Consider the following 12,766-nt stretch of genomic DNA (forward strand, 5'->3'; position numbering starts at 1 on the left):
AGCATCAGCTTTCTCAAAGTGTACCAAACAGGCACGTTATGCACGAGTGGCTGAGACGGAACTCACGAATGTAAAAAAGCCGTTTAACTTATAAGAATCTTTGTGTTCTCCTCAGCGCTGCAAGAGCACTCACGGAAAGGTGATAGGTCAATTCACGCTTGCCGTCATGGCATGTAAAGTCAAAACATTCCACAATGGATTTCAGATGGCAGCATTCACAGAGGCTGTCAATGGACCGTCATTGCACTAGACCGTCAAGGTTTCTCGAGAAGGAAGTTTTGATGCTCGTCATCTGTTAACACTGGAAGTTAACATGTTTTCGCCGCGCTCTCTCACGTAATAGAAGTGTCCTTTGGTATCTTCTTGCTCTTCACTTTATTAATTTATTTCGTTTTCGTGGCAAAATGTCAACGTTCCATGACGATTTCGGCATTTTTCCATGGAGTATTTTTCCATAAGGGAGGTCCGATATGTGAAAAGAAAAATTATTTATAAAATGTCGAATCAAAACATCTTCAGACGACTAAATTGCCGATTGTTATTTTGTTTGAGCAACCAGTTTCTGTGCCCGTTGACTGACGTCTCTAATCAAGTCAAAATAGGGGGCATCATTCAATGACTAGTATCCATAGATTTCTTCTTGGTACAGCGATCTCTTCGATTATTAGCTCTTATAACAATGCATATTTACGAAAGAAATTATATGTCCCTTCCCCAGGTGCCAAGTAAGATGCTAATTAAGAACCTCTAGAAGATACATTTTTTCATGTGTGCAGGTACATTAATTAAAAAGGTTATAGCAAACATTTAAATTTGTACACACTTAAGTGTACAACAAATAAAAAGTATTTTGCAGCCACGCTTTGTCAGAAACAAAGCAGTCTGCAAAGCTTACAATCCTATAGTCACATATACACAATATACACCTCACATAACATAGTTAAATAGTACTGGTGCATCAATTCATTCTGTTAAAGAATCATCAGATGGTAATATATTCTTAAAGTTCATCTTAATCTGTACTTCATTAAAAGTTAAACATTTGATAGCTGGAGAAAAGATTTTGAAAATGTGTGTTCCTGAATAATGGACACCTACCAGCATCAGATTGATTGATTTAAATATTTATGAATATTGTTCTCATTTCTGGTATTGATTCTGTGAACAGGGCTGTTGGTTTAAAAGATAAATATATCACCTATCATCAAATGTTATTTTTGACTGGCCAACATTTTTTTCTGTAAATATGATTTCAGTGAAGGTACTGGAGTACGATTTTGGCTTCTCATAACAAATATAACAGCTTCCACATGAAAATCATTTGATGATAGAGGCTGGTTGCATCTGACACCATCTGCTGATTTTTTGCAGTTATGGTTTTACTACTATAATGAAATTAGTTCTCTTCATTAGTATGGCCCATAGGCAGTCATTATCTGCAGAATAGATTCTTTACTGTCTTGCAGAAGATATTTTACTCGTCACTGAAACCATAGTTTTAGACATTGATCCTGATGATGACAATCTTGTCACTCTAATGGAACATTAGTTTCTGTTGAAAATAATCTCAGTGTCTTCTTTTGAATAGTTGTAATATTCACTTTTAATTTTAACAGTAATACAAGTTATAAGAAGGAAACTCTAAGTATACAGATAAATCGACAGTGTGAACAGTTACATCATACACATTATTAATTATGTTGGAGGTTGCTGTAGTGAAATGATATTTTCCTAAGTATAAACGTGTATGTAACATATTTATATCATTTTTCATTAAGATATGTTATAGTTAAAGGAAAAAATATATATTCAAGTTAAAAAAGTTTTTTGCTTGTTACAAAAGTGAAATATACATATTAATTGGTTTACAACTTCTACTACTGACTTCCTCAAATACAGAACCACTGGTCAGGTGATGTTCCTTTTACTATGAATTTTGTGCTAAACACTTCTCTTTGTGGTCATTTCTTTCAACTACTTATTCAGTTATATGGGCGTAGCAGCACTCCCCTAGCCTAGAAACAATATATGTAGGCAATTCTTATAAAATTAAACCACTACCAAGTTATTTTTTTGGAACATTATTGAAATACTGCCCTAATCATTGACAGTGAATAACTGAACATTTGATAGTTTTCAAAAGTGGAGTATATAGAGAGTGGGGCAAATAAGAGTGGCCCAGATGAGTGAATACCATTTGTTTCAGCATTAATGTAGGAGGGAAATACCTACAGTTACTTCCCTGCCTATACAGCCAGCCAAACCTTGGAGCACATTTACACAATATTCACTCCTGAGGGAGTTTTTAGGAGAGGTCCCGGACCTCGCTTGCCAACCAAGTAAAGTGATCTTTCAGCTTTGTGTGGGGCGCCCTGAAGTCTAAAGTGTGTCACGACTACCCTCATAATCTTCAACAACTACATCAGAACATTTAGGATGAGATTGCAGCAATTCCAACAGTACAGCTTCGATCTGCCTTCAGCAACCAGGGCCCAAAAGTGCCAAGAAATGCGTGGTGGTCACTTGCAACATCTGCTCTAGACAGGTTAGTATTATATTTCCTTTCCTCTGCTGTGTTTTTTTGCACTCTGGAACGCTGTTCTCAGGGCCACTTTTATTCATCCCATTCCGTATATCACAAAGCAATACAAAGATAACAGTAAGAAAATGGTATACATTGTGGTAAATACACGACATACAGGATTACATATAAGAGTTTTTCATCTATTGAATTAAAACAGCCGAATGTGAAAACTCCACAGCAGACAAACATTCTGTTAAGTACAAGATGTATCGTATTAATATCTCGATCCTGTCGGATTAAAGGAAGACATCTTAGCAGTCACAGGTGGGCTGCTAGAGTGGTTACTGGCAGTTTCAATCAACATGCAAATACTGTGGTGATACTTCATGAACTCAAGTAACAATTCCTGAAGGGAAGAAGACGTTCTGTTTGCAGAACACTATTTATAAAACTTGGAGAACTGACACTTTAACCTCACTGCTGAAAGATTCTCCTGCTACCAACGTACTTTTTGTGCAAAAACTGCAAAGATAAGATGAGAGAAACTAAGACTCATATAGGGCCTATAGACAGTCATTTCTCTCTCGTTCTCTTTCCAACTAGAACAGGAAAGGAACTGACTACAAATGGTACCCTCTGCCTCGTACTATATCATGGCTTGCAGAATATGTGTTGTAAGATTCAGTGAGCTATAACCCTTACAGACACAGCATGACAAAGTGTGGAACACACTGATGAGGGTCTGTTGGGTGCCCTGGGCAATAATAGACAGCATTAGCAGTTTATACCTTTATTAATTTTTGTTTTATAATTTAAGCATCTTCTCCACAACAGGAGTGAGGACAGCAGGGGCGCCACACAGGATTAGAATGTGCTGATGCATCCACCTCAGCAGTCTTGAGGTTGCTGTGAGTTCAGGACCACTAACAAAGCATAAGTGAGCTGTGTAACATGACCAGCCCAGTTGGCGGCAGGCGTTGCTTGTCTGGTAGTGACACCACACAGATAGACAACACATTTTACTAGGACACACTTGTAGATGTCTAAGGACCACCACAGAAAGCTATCAGCAGCTTTCCATGGGAGTTGTGGTGGTACAGATGTATACTGCGCCCTCTCCACCAGAGGAAGGCCGTGGACGCCATTGTCCACTCACGAATGCAAGTTGGGAGCAGCAGCAGCAGCTAGCACACCTCCCCGGTACAGTGACAGTTTCACAGAGCGCTAAACAATTTGGCCCTCATTGAGATGGAGGCAGAAGACTACAAATCTTCATATCAGTGGAGGAGATGTTGGCTACTCACAGCAGCTAAGTCCAGCAGATCAAGCTGGCTGCAGTCTCGAAGGCAGTAGTCATCTGGTGAATGGTAGTCAGCGCATCACAGATTCTGCCTCCAAGCTGGTTCACTGCAATAAGAATAGAGAAGGGCTCCACAACCTGAGTATTTGAAGCTTTCTGTGAGAGGTAATGATGTTATTCCTTGACGGGGATCACCTTATATGGCCTGGTTTTCTGTGCACCTCGCATTTTTCACTGCTCCTAGGTGTCTCAACTGTTTCTTTCAGCTCCTCAGTTTGCGCTTTCTGCAATATCAGTGGGCTGAAATGTGTTCTTGTGTAAGATTTACGTGTCGTTATGGTATCTTTCAACACAGTCAGAATGACGTTATGTTCCCTTCACAGTGAAACCGCATTGCTGAGTTGTTGATTTAGACACCTTGCTATAGCCACATGTGGCAGTGGTCTTAGTTGTGCGCCATGATATTTGTTCTATTGACTCTCCTGCCAATTGGCATTCCATCTGTGACAGTGTGCTGAAGCCTGTGTTGGTATACTAACAAGGAAAAGAAATTATCCTACCTAATGAAAAACAATGGGCAGAACAAACTTCCAAACCCCATGATACATAACACACCAATAAATTCATAGAAACACTTAGCAAAATGAAGACAATGAATATACATAATAATTCGAGGAATAATAAAAAATCTGATCACAAACAACTTATTCTATGATCTGAGTGCTTAAGTTAAACTATGTGCAACCTGAATGTCGCTAGGAAACCATTTCCTAACATTCATAGATGATTTCTTTGTTCCTGATGCAGCTGATGGCGCTTGTGTCAGTGCATCCACAGCTCCTTCGAATAGTTGCCACAGCTTCTTTGAACAGGTGACCCCACCTGCATGACCAATAACGATTATATGAGTAACTTAACATTTACTGGCAAAGTTATTTCACTGACTTGATATCGACCTTGGTACTTGATCAAAACCTTCTTAGTTTTACCATCAGGAGTATATGGGGTTGTTAGCAGTACCCACTGACCAATTATATACAGTGACAGTTTCCCTACACATTGCCCCAGCTGTTCCTTACGTTCAAAGGCTTCCATGTCGGCTCGCTTCGCTCTTTGCCATACTTCACTTAAACATTTTGTAATTTCCTTTGTGACACACAATTAGCTCCAAGTTAGGGTATTATCATGCTAAAAGGAGATTGAATCTTTTTGCCCCAAATCAACTCATATGACGAAAGACTGATATTTGTATGGGCTTTGGAATAAGACTCCAAAACTATGAACCCAAGGATCGAACTATCTACCATTGTTTGGGCTACTGTTTCAACCTGTTGGCCTGGAATTGCTGTCCCTGCATGCATCGTGAAAAATGGTCTATTATCGATAGTATACAACTTATTTCCATGTGGTGTTCTGCTAAACACCCCTAAATTATCTGGACCAATCATTTCTAAACGTTTAGATGTCTCTGGCAATCTTTTAATAGGATTTTCTAGTCAGTAAAGTCAGTTATTTGCGCACAAGACATGCATTCACTCACATGCTGTTCTACATCACAGCAGATATGTAACGGATTTTCTGGCACAAAGTGTGTCACTGGTGTCATCATCGATTGTGTCATCAATGAATCATAGAATCTCCTCACCTCCTCTCCTGACTGACAAAAAGCCAGTTTCCATATGTACAAAATTGTGGAAAATTCAAATTTTGTCAAGAAATTTAAATTTTAGTGGAACATTCAAAAACAGTGGAAAATTCAAAAGATAACACAATTGCAATAGTGTGATTCCCATGGAAACAGGATTGTTGCCCTAAGTATGAATTGGCAGAAAATGTGAGATAGCACATGGTCATGCTGGATGTATTGGATTACAAACCCAGGCTTTCTGAAGTCACAATCTGAGACCTGAAATACTGGCACAGTTTTAGTATGACGTTAGAATCCACGATGGTTGATCTGAAATACACTCCTGGAAATGGAAAAAAGAACACATTGACACCAGTGTGTCAGACCCACCATACTTCCTCCGGACACTGCGAGAGGGCTGTACAAGCAATGATCACACGCAAGGCACAGCGGACACACCAGGAACCGCGGTGTTGGCCGTCGAATGGCGCTAGCTGCGCAGCATTTGTGCACCGCCGCCGTCAGTGTCAGCCAGTTTGCCGTGGCATACGGAGCTCCATCGCAGTCTTTAACACTGGTAGCATGCCGCGACAGTGTGGACGTGAACCGTATGTGCAGTTGACGGACTCTGAGCGAGGGCGTATAGTGGGCATGCGGGAGGCCGGGTGGACGTACCGCCGAATTGCTCAACACGTGGGGCGTGAGGTCTCCACAGTACATCGATGTTGTCGCCAGTGGTCGGCGGAAGGTGCACGTGCCCGTCGACCTGGGACCGGACCGCAGCGACGCACGAATGCATGCCAAGACCGTAGGATCCTACGCAGTGCCGTAGGGGACCGCACCGCCACTTCCCAGCAAATTAGGGACACTGTTGCTCCTGGGGTATCGGCGAGGACCATTCGCAACCGTCTCCATGAAGCTGGGCTACGGTCCCGCACACCGTTAGGCCGTCTTCCGCTCACGCCCCAACATCGTGCAGCCCGCCTCCAGTGGTGTCACGAAAGGCGTGAATGGAGGGACGAATGGAGACGTGTCGTCTTCAGCGATGAGAGTCGCTTCTGCCTTGGTGCCAATGATGGTCGTATGCGTGTTTGGCGCCGTGCAGGTGAGCGCCACAATCAGGACTGCATACGACCGAGGCACACAGGGCCAACACCCGGCATCATGGTGTGGGGAGCGATCTCCTACACATGCCGTACACCTCTGGTGATCGTCGAGGGGACACTGAATAGTGCACGGTACATCCAAACCGTCATCAAACCCATCGTTCTACCATTCCTAGACCGGCAAGGGAACTTGCTGTTCCAACAGGACAATGCACGTCCGCATGTATCCCGTGCCACCCAACGTGCTCTAAAAGGTGTAAGTCAACTACCCTGGCCAGCAAGATCTCCGGATCTGTCCCCCATTGAGCACATTTGGGACTGGATGAAGCGTCATCTCACGCGATCTGCACGTCCAGCACGAACGCTGGTCCAACTGAGGCGCCAGGTGGAAATGGCATGGCAAGCCATTCCACAGGACTACATCCAGCATCTCTACGATCGTATCCATGGGAGAATAGCAGCCTGCATTGCTGCGAAATGTGGATATACACTGTACTAGTGCCGACATTGTGCATGCTCTGTTGCCTGTGTCTATGTGGCTGTGGTTCTGTCAGTGTGATCATGTGATGTATCTGACCCCAGGAATGTGTCAATAAAGTTTCCCCTTCCTGGGACAATGAATTCACGGTGTTCTTATTTCAATTTCCAGGAGTATATAAGATGGTGATCGAACATGATGACAGAGGCATACTGGCACAACTCTATAACGTCATAACCCAAGACTTGGAATACTGGCAACGGCTCTATGAGATCACAATCCAGCTCAGAGCCATCAGGCTACTTATAACAGTGTAGAATTCTGACATACTGGTCGAGACATGAGACAATGGGACAGGTTCTGTGATGTTAGAATCCAAGTTCTAGAATACTGGCAATGTGGCGTTAGAGACAAAGGATATTTGTGTTGATCCAGGCCTGTCTGCTGACCTACTTGGCACAATTCTCCCCAAGCTTACTTGACATGTTTTCCCAAGGTCTTAGTCGCTCAGATGTGTATGGTTACTGCTTCTCCTAAATCTAAGTATGGATCTCTCGACTTGTGTCTTTATTTAAACAAACGTTGCAAGGAACATGGTCATCTGGATACACCCTTCATCCCACTACCCCAATTATTGCCCTAAGTTAAAGTCCAAACTGTATACTGTGTAGTAGGAATACTTACATCTTTATTTAAACACATATGTATTCAGGGAGGTCTCCCTTTCCACAGTCAGCCACCATGCACCAGCCCACTCCTAGAAGGTTGGACAGAGCTGTCAACCGCTGGGGTCGTATGTTCCATAAGATGCAAAGAGTCTGTCAGCCAATAGTCAACCAACCATCCGTTGCTGACAGCTCTGAACACAGAGATACAACATGCGTACAACCAATTCGATAACCCATTGCAAAATGGAGTGTAGAAGCTCCAATTCCCTATGCTAGAATGCTAGTGTGACAGCACTGAAGCTGCAACCACAGCTACAGCGACAGCAATAGCCCACATGACTCGAGATACAATGATGGAAAACACGGAAAATGCAGCTTCACAAAAATAACCTATGTTCCACACGGAAATTGAAAAATCTAGGGATGAGCTTTTGACCTCCTGGTGATGGACACTTGCGAAGTAACAAGTTATTTAGGTTTTCAATACCAGAACAGAGATGACGCTTGCACAGTATATAAATAAGAACATAAGTTAATAAAACAATTTTCAGTAAATAACTTTGCAACAACTGAGTGATGACAGTCAATAAATATTTCACAACAATGCACATCTTTTTTTTATTTTTATGGACTGGTTGCAAGGTGTCTTCCCCTGTTTTTATGGAAGTGCTGCAAGGTTATTTTCACAGATTATGGTACATTGTTCTCTTACTTTAACATAAAACTGATGTGAAAATTCAATGTTATTCATTGATTTCAACATAAAAGTGACGCGAAAATGCATTGGCATGGTGCATTTATATAGCCTGCTGCCTTTTACAGATCCTATAGAGATGTCTGGTGTTAGGTAAGTATCATAAGACACAATAATGCAGTTGCAGGCCAGGTCTGCAGAGATTATGCCATGTAATCCATCAGCCATTGGCTAGCTACAACATGATGCACCAGTTACCTTGCCGAGTTGCACTATGTCTTCGTGTCTTCATGCAACAGGTCTCTACCATGGTAGTGAACCATGATATAGCCACATGATTTCCCGATAGAGCTCTGCTTGAACTCTCTTTGTATAGCGTTCATACTTCTTTTACAAGCTGAAGGTAACGATCTGTGCTGTGGCGCTGGCGATGCTACAGTTTCCAGAATGAAAATTTTCACTCTGCAGTGGAGTGTGTGCTGATATGAAACTTCCTGGGAGATTAAAACTGTATGTCGGACCGAGACCCGAAGTCGGGACCTTTGCCTTTCACAGGCAAGTGCTCTACCAACTGAGCTACCCACACACGACTGAGGCCCCCTCCTCACAGCTGTACTTCCGCCAGTACCTCGTCACCTACCTTGCAAATTTCACAGAAGCTCTCCTGCGAACCTTGCAAGACTAGCACTTCTGGAAGAAAGAATATTGCGGAGACATGGCTTAGCCACAGCCTGGGGGATGTTTCTAGAATGAAATTTTCACTCTGCAGCGGAGTGTACGCTCATATTAAACTTCCTGGCAGATTAAAAGTGTGTGCAGGACCCGAGACTCGAACTCGTGGGCAAATGCTCTTCCAAGTTTGGAAGTTTGGAAGTTAGGGGACGAGTTACTGGCGGAAGTAAAGCTGTGAGGACGGCGTGAGTCGTGCTTGGGTAGCTCAGGTCGTAGAGCACTTGCCCGCAGAAGGAAAAGGTACCGAGTTTGTGTCTCGGTCTGGAACCTGCCAGGATGTTTCGATGCTACAGTTATCTGCCATCGGTTGGCACTGCACTCTGATGGAGATGAAAGTTCAGATATTCTTCTTGAAATGTGCTGTGGAATTAGGGTACTGACCACTATTTTTGTAGAAGATATAATATTTTAGCATCATATGTATTTACCATATGTTTGATGGCTAAGTATAAGCGTGTTTCATTCTCGAATGTTGCTGCTACTTACATATAATTTCATGTGTTTGACAGCTCTGTGATTGATGGGTATGTTACTGTTGGTAAATAGTCAGCATCCTTTTCTCACTCACTTTTTGTGGTGAAGCAAGCATAGTACCTGATCTTATTTTGTTTTTAATTCACAGCTATTTCAAAAGAGTACACCACCAGGAGGACAAATTTAGATTTCTAGATTTATCAGTTTCCATGTATCATATATTTCTGGGCCATAGGTTATTATTATACTCCCTGTTTCCTGTCATTTTATCTCGAATTAAGCAGTTTGTTGTGGCTGTGACTGTGGTTGCAGTGCCGTCACACCAGCATACTAGTGTTGGGAATCAGAGCTTCTATACACCATTTTGCATTAGGTTATTGAACTGGTTGTATACATGTTGTGTCTCTCTGCACTGAGCTTTCACCAACGGATGGTGGGTTGAGTATGGGCTTCTGGACTCTTTACGTCTTATGCAATATGCAACCCCAGTCGCTGACAGCTCTGCCAGTGGTGCACAATGCCTGACTTCTCGACTGTGGAAAATGAACTCTCCCTGTAAACACACATATTTAAATAAAGATGCAAGTGTTCCTACTACAACAGCATACAATTTGGTCTTTAACGTAAGGCAAAAAGTAGGGGTGACAACTGGGGGGAGGGGGTGTGTGTGTGAAAGGCCCTGTTCCTCCCAGAGTTTCTTTAAATAAAGACTCAAGCAGAGAGATCCAAACTCAGAGTTAGGAGCAATGTACACCTCGGATGAATAGAAGCTTGGCAAAAAATGTCAGGTAGGCTTGGGGGCAAAATTATGTCAAGTACGTCAGCAGATACGTCTGGATATCACAAACATCATTTGATCCTGACATCATAGTGCTAGTATTACAGAACTTGGATTCTGACATCATAGAACCTGTCCCAGTATCTCAAATCTTGGGCGGTATGCCAAAATTCTACACTGTTACAAGTGGCCCAACAGGTCTGAGCTGCATTGTCATATCATAGAGCCAATGCTAGTATTCCAGGTTTTAGATTTTGATGTCATAGAGCCATGCCAGTATCCCTCTGTCGCCATGTTTGATCGCTATCTCGTATTCCAGATCAGTTATCGTGGATTCTGACGTAATACTAAAGCTGTGCCAGAATTCCAGGTCTTGGATTGTGTTATCATAGAACCAGGGCTTCTAATCCAAGTCATCCAGCATACCATGCCCTATCTCACATTTCAGGTCAATTTATACTTAAGGCAATAACGTTGCTTCTATAGGAACTATACTATCACAATTGGGCTATTTCTTGAATTTCCCTCAATTTTCTAATTTTCTGACAAAATTTGAATTTTCTGGCATTTTATACACAAGGAATTGGCCTGTGTCAGATGGGGGTGATAGTGAAATCCAATGATGTCATCAATGACAAACTTTGTGCCAGAAGACCCCTTACGTAGCGACTCATCACGTCTCCTCGTTTTCACCAGTATTTCACTGAGATTCATCTATCCATTTTTCTGCAACATGCTAACATTGGATGGTGCACTTAATGCAAAACCTTGCCCTGAGTGCAGCCAGACTGTCACGCACAGTCCACGCTTGATTGATCTGCAGAGCGATCGATAATGTGTTATGGACTATGGCTGTGAGCTGAATGCCTAACCGTCTTTGTCAGCTGTTTGCGTCTCCTGCCACTCAGTCACGCTTTGGCCTCGTGCTTGCAGCACTGTGGTTTTTCTACTTGAAGTATCTGCTTTGTATGGTTTATCCGGTTTCTAAGCACTTCATATTTAACTTCTCTCAGCTTGAATGCCAATTTCGTCAGAGTACTAGAATGATCTTTTACTCCCAACAACCATTTAACGGTGTGTAATATGTTGCCTTCTTTCAGCTTGAATGCCCATTTCGTCAGAGTACTAGAATGATCTTTTACTCCCAACAACCATTTAACGATGTGTAATATGTTGCCTTCTTTCAGTTTGAATGCCCATTTCGTCAGAGTACTAGAATGATCTTTTACTCCCAACAACCATTTAACGATGTGTAATATGTTTTCACCTGAAATTTCTGACTGTACAAACAGCAGCGTCATTATCTGATTCCATAAATAACTGCTATTATGCTTTTCTGCAGCGGAGTGGTTCCGTTCTGTTCTGTTTAGTTATCTAGATGCATAAGCCACTGGGTGTTCTTTAGCATTGATATTTTGGCTCAAAATACAATCCAGTCGGCTATCGTTGGCATCACATGACAGGATGATATCTTTCTCGAAATCAGGAGATATCAGTACTGGATTGAATATCAGCACCTTTTTCAATGTCTCAAATGCTGTTTGGCACTCTGCTGACCACTCAAATTTTACACCATTCCTCAATAAACGATTCAGTTGTTCTGCGATTTTTTCAAAATCAAAATGGTTAAAATGGTTCTGAGCACTATGGGACTTAACTTCTGAGGTCATCAGTCCCCTAGAACTTAGAACTACTTAAACCTAACTAACCTAAGAACATCACACACACCCATGCCCGAGGCAGGATTCGAACCTGCGACCGCAGCTGTCACGCACTACCAGACTGTAGCGCCTAGAACCGCTCGGCCACCCCAGTCGACTTTGCAAAATTATGGAAGAACTTTCGATAATAATTTCACAGGTCTAGCTTTCATATCTGCTCTACTAATTACATGCCTGCGGCAGATAACTTCTGTTTGTGCAAAATTTCACGTATCCATGCTGAGCATCAGAGGTGCTTCCAGAATGAGATTTTCACTCTGCAGCGGAGTGTGCGCTGATATGAAACTTACTGGCAGATTAAAACTGTGTGCCCGACCGAGACTCGAAATCGGGACCTTTGCCTTTCGCGGGCAAGTGCTCTACCAACTGAGCTACCGAAGCACGACTCACGACCGGTACTAACAGCTTCACTTCTGCCAGTATCCGTCTCCTACCTTCCAAACTTTACAGAAGCTCTTCTGTGAAACATGCAGAACTAGCACTCCTGAAAGAAAGGATACTGTGGAGACATGGCTTAGCCACAGCCTGGGGGATGTTTCCAGAATGAGATTTTCACTCTGCAGCGGAGTGTGCGCTGATATGAAACTTCCTGGCAGATTAAAACTGTGTGCCCGACCGAGACTCGAACTCGGGACCTTTGCCTTTCGCGGGCAAGTGCTCTACC

At 42.6% G+C, this 12,766-nt stretch overlaps 1 non-coding gene across 1 annotated transcript in view; it reads right to left on the minus strand.

Moving 5' to 3' along the window:
- Positions 1-12,709: 12,709 nt before the first annotated feature.
- Trnas-cga (transfer RNA serine (anticodon CGA)) overlaps positions 12,710-12,766 on the minus strand; it is a 75-nt gene continuing 18 nt past the window's right edge. The window contains exon 1 of the tRNA in view: positions 12,710-12,766. This exon is cut by the window's right edge and continues 18 nt beyond it. This is a non-coding gene — a tRNA (tRNA-Ser).

Source organism: Schistocerca gregaria, chromosome X (assembly GCF_023897955.1).
Source record: "Schistocerca gregaria isolate iqSchGreg1 chromosome X, iqSchGreg1.2, whole genome shotgun sequence".
Classification (NCBI taxonomy): Eukaryota; Metazoa; Arthropoda; class Insecta; order Orthoptera; family Acrididae; genus Schistocerca; species Schistocerca gregaria.